The following is an 8350-nucleotide window of genomic DNA, read 5'->3' as shown; positions in this document are numbered from 1 at the left end:
CAATGGTGCCCATGTTAGAAAGCCTAACTTATACCTTTACCCTTCCTTCCCACAATGATTATTTCAAAGAAAATATCCAATATGTAAACACTATTTACAGATAAAGCCATTACAGTAAAAACTATAATACCGTTATTACACCTAATATCTTAACATCATAAAATATCCAGTCAGCGTTCAGATTTCCCTTATTTCATTTTTTTTTACATTTGGTTATTCCACACAAGATCCATATATTGCACCTGTTATTATGTCTCTTTGTACTCTACAAATCCTTCCTTCTGCTTTTTTTTTTTTTCTTCTCATCCTGCCATTTAGTTAAGAAACCAGGTTATTTGTCCTGTAGCATTTCCTATACTTTGGATTTTGCTGATGGCATCCCCATGGTGCTTACCACATTTCTGTCCCCAGTATTTCCTTAAACTGGCAGTAGATTTCCAATTCACATTCAATTTGGGGGTAAGAATACCTCATAAGTGGTGCATTTATCTTTAAAGAAATATCCAGGAAAAAGCCAGTGAATCTTTGTTTCTAAATATAACCTTGCTGATCTGGAAAATAAATTCTGAACTCTTGACATTCTCATATTAGAGGATTTAAGAGCAGAGTCTTTAGAGCTCATACTCTCAGCAGTTTTCTCAGATGGCAGCTTCACCTAGGATGATGGCCCTTCTAGGCACTTACCTAAGCCTCAAGAGTCCAATGTAATTTTCCTGCCTACAGCCCAGTGCCTAAACGAGATGACCTGAGACTAAGATGAACGACTTCAAATTTCCTGACAGCCTTGAACAAGCTGTATCTAGTCTCTTGGGGATAAAATAATGAACGTTACCCTAGGGAGATAGAAAACACAAGAAAAGACAATCTGATTTAAAACAAGGCGTTCATCCTACTTGTCAGAAGTAAGGATTTAGTCAGAAGCAAGTTCTAAAGGGGATTAAGGGTCTTTCTATGTGTGCGTACAGGTGCGCAGGGATCAACACATCCCAAAGGCACTGGAGTGGCAGCCAGTTAGAACAACTGCTGTCCTGCAGATTCATGTGTAGAAGGAGACTTTGCTGAGTAAGCTACATTTCTAAGTTTCCCATTAATACCCAATAGTGCGTGTGACAGGAGTCTGCAGAGGCCATCAGCACCCAGCAGCCAGCAGCTTCCCAGGTGCCACCGGCCCCCACATCTTGGGCAATATTGTAGTAGAATACCCCTCTGGTCTCAGGGGAGACACCTCCCAGGGAATAGCTTCCTCTGGCACCCTAGAGGGTGGATCTGAGGCAAGTTCCAGAGGGAAGATTTCCAGCAAGTTCCCTGGGTGCAGCACCACAGGGACCTCCCTGCCACTGGCATGCCCTCTCCAACAAGGTCTAGATCTTGGCTGGGGGCATGGGGTCTGCCTTGGATGCTGTGTTTTAGATGCAGGAACAGTGGCTGCTCCTTATACTGCATTCTCGAGAGTTCTCTTTGCTTCCTTGGGTGCTGAGATAGAGCATCCAAGGAATTTCCTCCTTTCTGAGATCCAGACCTCATTGGAGAGGATGGAAAGGACAGTGGCAGAAGTTGCTGTGGTGCTCTGCTGGCGGAACTTGTGGTTAAATCCTCCCTCTGGAACTTGACAGTGAATCTGGGGCCGAGAGGAAATAAATTGATACCTGGCACACATTCTGACACCAGCCCAGTTCAGTTTCTCTGTGGCATATAGAAAAAATAATTTTGTTCACTTTGCAGGTTTTTGTGCTGATGAAAGTGAAATGGTACATGTGAAATGCTTCATAAAAGATACAAATGTTAAGATAGGATTAAAAATTATTTGGCTGTAAGGATGCCTGTCCTTGGTTTCAGGCTCTCCGATGTTAATTTTGTTGAATTTTCTCAGGCCACTTGAAGCTTTTCCTGAGCCCAAGTTCTGTTTCTGCTTTGTTATCTGCTGAAGCACAGTCACTTGGTGGCAGATAAGTTGGCTCTAGCCTCCTACAGGTGAGGGGTTCTGTCTATATTCTCCTTCAGCATCCAGGCAGCCTCTCCCAGGAACTGGCCTGTTTTATTTTCTAGCGTTATTGTATGATTTACACACAATAAAATTCACCTATGTTAAGTATACAGTTTAATGAGTTTTGGTAACTATATACAGTCTTGTAACCACCATCACACTAAGATATAGAGCATATCCTTGATACTCAAAGTCTCCTTGGCCTCAACTACTTTTGATCACTTGAACTACATCCTTGCATTTTCCACTTTCAATACTCAGACTCACTTTCTGTGCTGGTCACCACGTTTCATTTTTCTGAGAAACATCCCTGTTTTTGTCTATTTTGTAGAGTAGAAGTAACCGACAGGTTTAGAGTTCAATAACTAAAGAGTCTTTTCCTGGCTCAAATGCAAAGGTCCATCATAAGTTTTTTCTTAGTCATTTTACCTCCACCCTCAAAGTGTGGTGATCTTTAATGATCTTGTTATATTTTTTAATGCCTGAAGGAGACCTCCTAGGGTAGCAGCCATCCACTGTTCTCCAGGAACAGCCCTTATACCTGGAGTGGGGTGAAGTGGCATGTCTATGGGACAATGCATCACACCACCTCCCCCCATATACATGTCTAAGCCAGAGCTTATTGGACCATCTGACCCAAGCAGAGTCAGTCAGCTTCTTGTTCCCAGGAATTTCAAGGGTGGACCATAGGGGCACAGACTGTCATTGGAGCTGCACTGCACTATGGGAAGATCCTGGAGACACAATCTAAGCACTGAAGTTAACCAATTAATGTCTGTTGTATGCAATCTGAGATACTTTACTAAACTGAAACTTCTACTAACTGGTACAATTTCCCCTCAAAAGTAGAATAGAATTGCTCTCTTACTGGCCGACAGAAACCTAGTCCCAAGAGCTACTGAGAGGGGAAGTATGATGTAGCTTACTTGACCAGGCTTCTTCCTGTACTGGGAATCCATCTACCCAGAAGGTCTCCTGCCCTTTCTGAACACAAGTCTGACCACTTTTCTTTCAGCCAGTCTTAAGCCTTTTCTCTACCTCAAGATTTTTATTTTTTTTTAAATATATGTTATTATTTTCATTCATATTTCCTAATGTCTGTGAATAAAATTCTATGTCTCCTGTATTATTTCTGACAAATGTGTTACTGGAACACATCTTATATGTTCAAAAACATAATATAACAGGACAGACCTTCCTGAGATTGGCGATGTATAATGTCAAAAGTTTAAATTTGGGCCTCATATATCAAAACTTACTTAGAAATACTTCTTTTCATTGAGAACAAGATAAACAGATTTTTCAAAGAAAAGGGGTTTTCTCCTCTTGAGAGCCCTTTTAAAATGCAGGAGCTGCTTAGCATTGCTTCAAATACAATAAAGTTGAAATGAAATGACCATAAAAAGGAAAAATTACACAAATTGCAGAATGGCTTAGGTAGTTGCTCTGCATTAGTTCTAGTTTATGCTGGCTACTCCCACTCTGAAGTGAGGAGCAAGCAGCTGAGAAAGGTAGAGTGGGAAAGCCGAAAAGCTTTCTGTTATGGGTTGAATTGTGTACCCCCCCAAATTCCTATGCTTAGGTCCTATTGCCCAGTACCTCACAATGTGACTTTATTTGGAGACAAGGTCTTTACAAAGGTAATCAAGTTAAAATGAGAAAATCAGGATGATCCTATCTTAATCAGTGTGTGCTGGTATAATAAAAATACCAGAGGGACTTCCCTGGTGGTCCAGTGGTTAGGACTCTGAGCTTCCAATGCAGGTGGCATGGGTTCGATCCCTGGCTGGGGAACTAAGATCCCACATGCCGCACGGCGTGGCCAAAAAAAAATTACCAGAGACCGTGTGGCCTATACAATAAACATTTATTTTCTCTTGGTTCTGGGAAGTCCAAGATCAAGGAGATCTGAATCAGGAGATTGAGTCTGGTGAGGACCTATTTTTCAGTTCATAAATGGCCATGTTCTCACTGTTTCCTTATATGGTAGAAGGGGTGAGGGAGCTCTCTGGGGTCTCTTTTATAAGGGCACTAATCCCATTTATGAGGGCTCCACCTTCAAGATCTAATTACTGTCCAAAGGCCCCACCTCCAAACACTATCACATTGGGAATTAGGTTCCAACATATGAATCTTGGAGGGGCACAAACATTCAGTCTATAGCTGACCCTAATCCAATATGACTGATGTCCTTACAAAAGGGGGAGATTTGGATAGAGACACATATAGCAGGAAGATGATGGGAAAAGGCACAGGGAGAAGATAGCCATCGATAAGCCAAGGAGAGAGATCCTTCCCTCATAGCTCTCAGAAGGAACCAAGGTCTGCTGTTAGAAAACAGAGCTGCAATCACTCACCTACACATAAAGCTCAACAATTTTTGGTTCCTTTATACTAATAAGACACAAGACATAATTTTCTCTCTCCTTCCTATAAGACATTCCTATTAACCCATCAGCCGAGCATGGACTGTAGTGTACTCCCAGGTCTTCCCATTCTAAGGGGATCCAAGTAAATCCTCAGTCAAGGTCCAGACAAGGCTTTCTTTCCCATTGTGATGGCTAATTTTATGGGTCAACTTGACTCCGCCACAGGGTACCCAGATATTTGAACAAACATTATTCTGAGTGTTTCTGTGAGGGTGGTTTTTTTTTTTTTTTTAACATCTTTATTGGAGTATAATTGCTTTACAATGGTGTGTTAGTTTCTGCTTTATAGCAAAGTGAATCAGCTATACATATACATGCATCCCCATATATCCTCCCTCTTGCGTCTTCCTCCCACCCTCCCTATCCCACCCCTCTAGGTGGTCACAAAGCACTGAGTTGATCTCCCTGCTCTATGTGGTTGCTTCCCACTAGCTATCTATTTTACATTTGATAGTATATATAAGTTGTGAGGGTGTTTTTGAATGAGATAAACATTTAAATCAGTAAACTGAGTAAAGCAGATTGGCCTCCATAATGTGGGTGTGCCTCACTCAATCAAATGAAAGCCTCACTACCTCCCCTTCCCCCTTCAAGAGCACACTTTCCTGCCTGGGAGCCTTTGAACTGGTCCCTGGTTCTACAGCAGCTACAGGTCTTTGGACTCAGAATGGACATTGGATCTGCAGATTTTAGGCTTGCCAGCTTCCATAATCATGTGAGCCAATTCCTTATTTATATATATATATATATATATAATATACCTTATTGGTTCTGTTTCTCTGGAGAGCCCTAATACATCCATCCTTCCTTACGTAGCCAACAATTCATTTTCATCATACAAATTTACCAACTAACTTTTGTAAAATTACTGCTATGGATTTTGTGAAATATTTCTCCATGTTCAAATCCTTTCAGAAATGGTCTGGGTTTAAGGAATAAAATATAAATAAACATCAAATGAAAGAGAGATCAAGAAGAAAATTTCTGCCTGGAATGCACTTGTTTTGAAAAAAGAACACTGACAGGCCATCATGAAAATTCAACAGTTTCTTTATACAAATGACAACTAGTAGACCGAAATATGTCTTCTGTAAATAATGGACTTCTCAGGATCAATACTCACTGTTCTGACACTTGAAAATGAAAACACCCTTTTAAAGTGAGAATGAAATATACAATGAGAAGAGAAATTATAATGTCTGAAGTAAAAGGTTTATGTTCATCATGGACTGCACTCATTGTGTGTTTTATTTTTCATTTCTTTGGTGCTTTGTAATCACCTGTTAACTATCTTTTATAGCTGATTATTCATCTTTAAAATTACCATGTGTCTCATATTAACTATTATTAAAATGTTATCTTAAAAATAAAAAACTTAATTCTGATACATTGAATTTTAACATTTTTTCCTACTCTCACTTTTTTTTTTTTTAAACCTTGCACATGTCACAGGTAACCTAAAACCTAAGTTAAACTATTTGAATACAATTCAGAGCTGGGGAATTGGGTAAAATGGATGCTCTACAAATGATCTTACATGAGCTTTCTGAATCAGAATGTAACAAATTATTATTTGTTCCCCTTGGCAGTTTTCAGAAGGATAGAGATTATCATGTAAAAGTCAGGCAACTTCTGCACTCTGGCTGAAAACCTTGGGAATTTAGTTTAGCCTTAATAAATAATAACAAAATTTTAAAAGGTTCTATTGCTTTTCATTAACATTTTAATTTATCATTATTCTTTATACCATGCTAAATGATTTAGCTTTATTTTTCTATTATCATACAGTATTGTGTTTCTTTCTTCCTTTCTCTTTCACAAACTGATAAATGCTCTTGGGCAAGATAAGAAGACACAGCCCTACAATGCCCAGCAACGGAGTCTGTGCTAAGCTACACATGGCTAATAGAAAGATTACATAAAAATACCCATAATTTTTCAAAACTTGTACAGTGGAAGACTGCAATAAATTAAAGGATTATACATGAGTCAACATCACTGCATAAACTTAACCCTATCAATACCCATGGTTTCATACTAAAGATAAGACACTATATTTGGATGCCTAGAGAAAAATTCTGATTAAATGATTAACTACTTATAACTTTTTTCCAGATACCTGCAAAATTGTTTCCTTATAAATTGTTCTTCAAAAGCAATAGGAAAGGATACGGTGAATTCCCTGGAGGTCCAGTGATTAGGACTCCGCACTTTCACTGCCGAGGGCTCGAATTAGATCCCTGGTGGGGAACTAAGATCCCACAAGCCACAAGCAACACGGCCAAAAAACAAACAAACAAAAAGCATATGTTTTGGAGACATTCCCCAGTACTTCGAGGGTTTGAGGAACCTTTGTCTCTCGAGAGAGGAATATTTTTAGAACCTCCCTCTTTCCACATGTGGACTTTGAGTCAGAAGATCTGAAGTCTCGGGCTTCCCTGGTGGCGCAGTGGTTGAGAATCTGCCTGCCAATGCAGGGGACACGGGTTCAAGCCCTGGTCTGGGAAGATCCCACATGCCACGGAGCAACTAGGCCCGTGAGCCACAACTACTGAGCCTGCGCGTCTGGAGCCTGTGCTCCGCAGCAAGAGAGGCCGCGATAGTGAGAGGCCCGCGCACCGCGATGAAGAGTGGCCCCCGCTCGCCGCAACTAGAGAAAGCCCTCGCACAGAAACGAAGACCCAACACAGCCAAAAATAAATATAAAAATAAATAAATTAATTAACTTAAAAAAAAAAAAAAAAAAAAGAAGATCTGAAGTCTCAGTCTACCACTGCCTAGTTGGGTGAGATCTTGGACTTGTGATTTAGCCTCTCAGTCTTATAAAAAAGGGAGTAGAAAACATTTGCCCTACATGGCTACTGAGAGGATTCAATGGGATAATGTACATTACGATAGTTTAGAGCAGCCAGGTGCCATGGAAATAAAATGTGAGACACAAATGTGAATCACATCTGTAATTACAATTTTTTCTGGTAGCCATATTAAAAAAATTAAAAGTGAAATTAATTTTAACAATATTTGTATTCAACCCAATATATCCAAAGTATTATTTCAACATGTAATCAATACAAAAAATTATGGAAACATTTTACATTCTACCTTTTTCACACTAAATCTTTGAAATTCGGTGTGTATTTTACATTATAGTACATTTCGATGAAAACTAGACATATTTCAAGTGCTCAATAGCCATCATGTGGCTGGTAGCCACCCAAATGAATAGCATAGGTAGATATCTGAATTAATTTGTCACATCAACTAGTTGATCATTTAGCAGGCAAAGCATAAGGGATCTTACCTAAGCTGGTGACATGGTGGTTGCAGACTCTGGGGGCTTCACAATTTTTCCTAAGGGAGGCATCATCTCCTTTGGTATGCTAAACTTAAAAAAAGTCAAATAACACTAAAATGTATAAAGTTAATGTCTCTCCACACCATTCCAAAACTAACCAGTACTATTAGCAACTACAGATAACATTTGGGGAGGTGTGCTTCATAAGACGTTTAAAAAATCAATTCTTTTATTGCCTCTAGATTTTCAACTAGGATAACCTCTAAATTCTACCCCTCTGGTTTGGTTACCCTTTTCATACGGAAGACATTTTTCTTTCCCAGCTTTTTAGTTCTGTTAAGAAATAACATTAGGTACTTTGCTTTATACAATACTTAGTACAGACTACCTGAATATAACTTTTTATATATTTTAAAATATATACTTACTATTTGGGCTTTTTTCATCAGTGATGCCTTTTTATCATGTGGCCGAATGAAGAAATTAGAAGTCAGATTTAGTTTTGACTGGCTGGTGTTTCAAAGTCAAATTACAAGGTCATCAAAATTCTTACTCGGAAACTCAGTTGTCTACTAACAGTTTTCAAATCAGTGGGTTGTTTCCTTTATTTGGAATTTATATTAAATGTTACATTTCACCCCA

Source organism: Balaenoptera acutorostrata, chromosome 10 (genome assembly GCF_949987535.1).
Source record: "Balaenoptera acutorostrata chromosome 10, mBalAcu1.1, whole genome shotgun sequence".
NCBI classification, from domain to species: Eukaryota; Metazoa; Chordata; class Mammalia; order Artiodactyla; family Balaenopteridae; genus Balaenoptera; species Balaenoptera acutorostrata.
Note: the sequence above shows the minus strand (reverse complement) of the source record.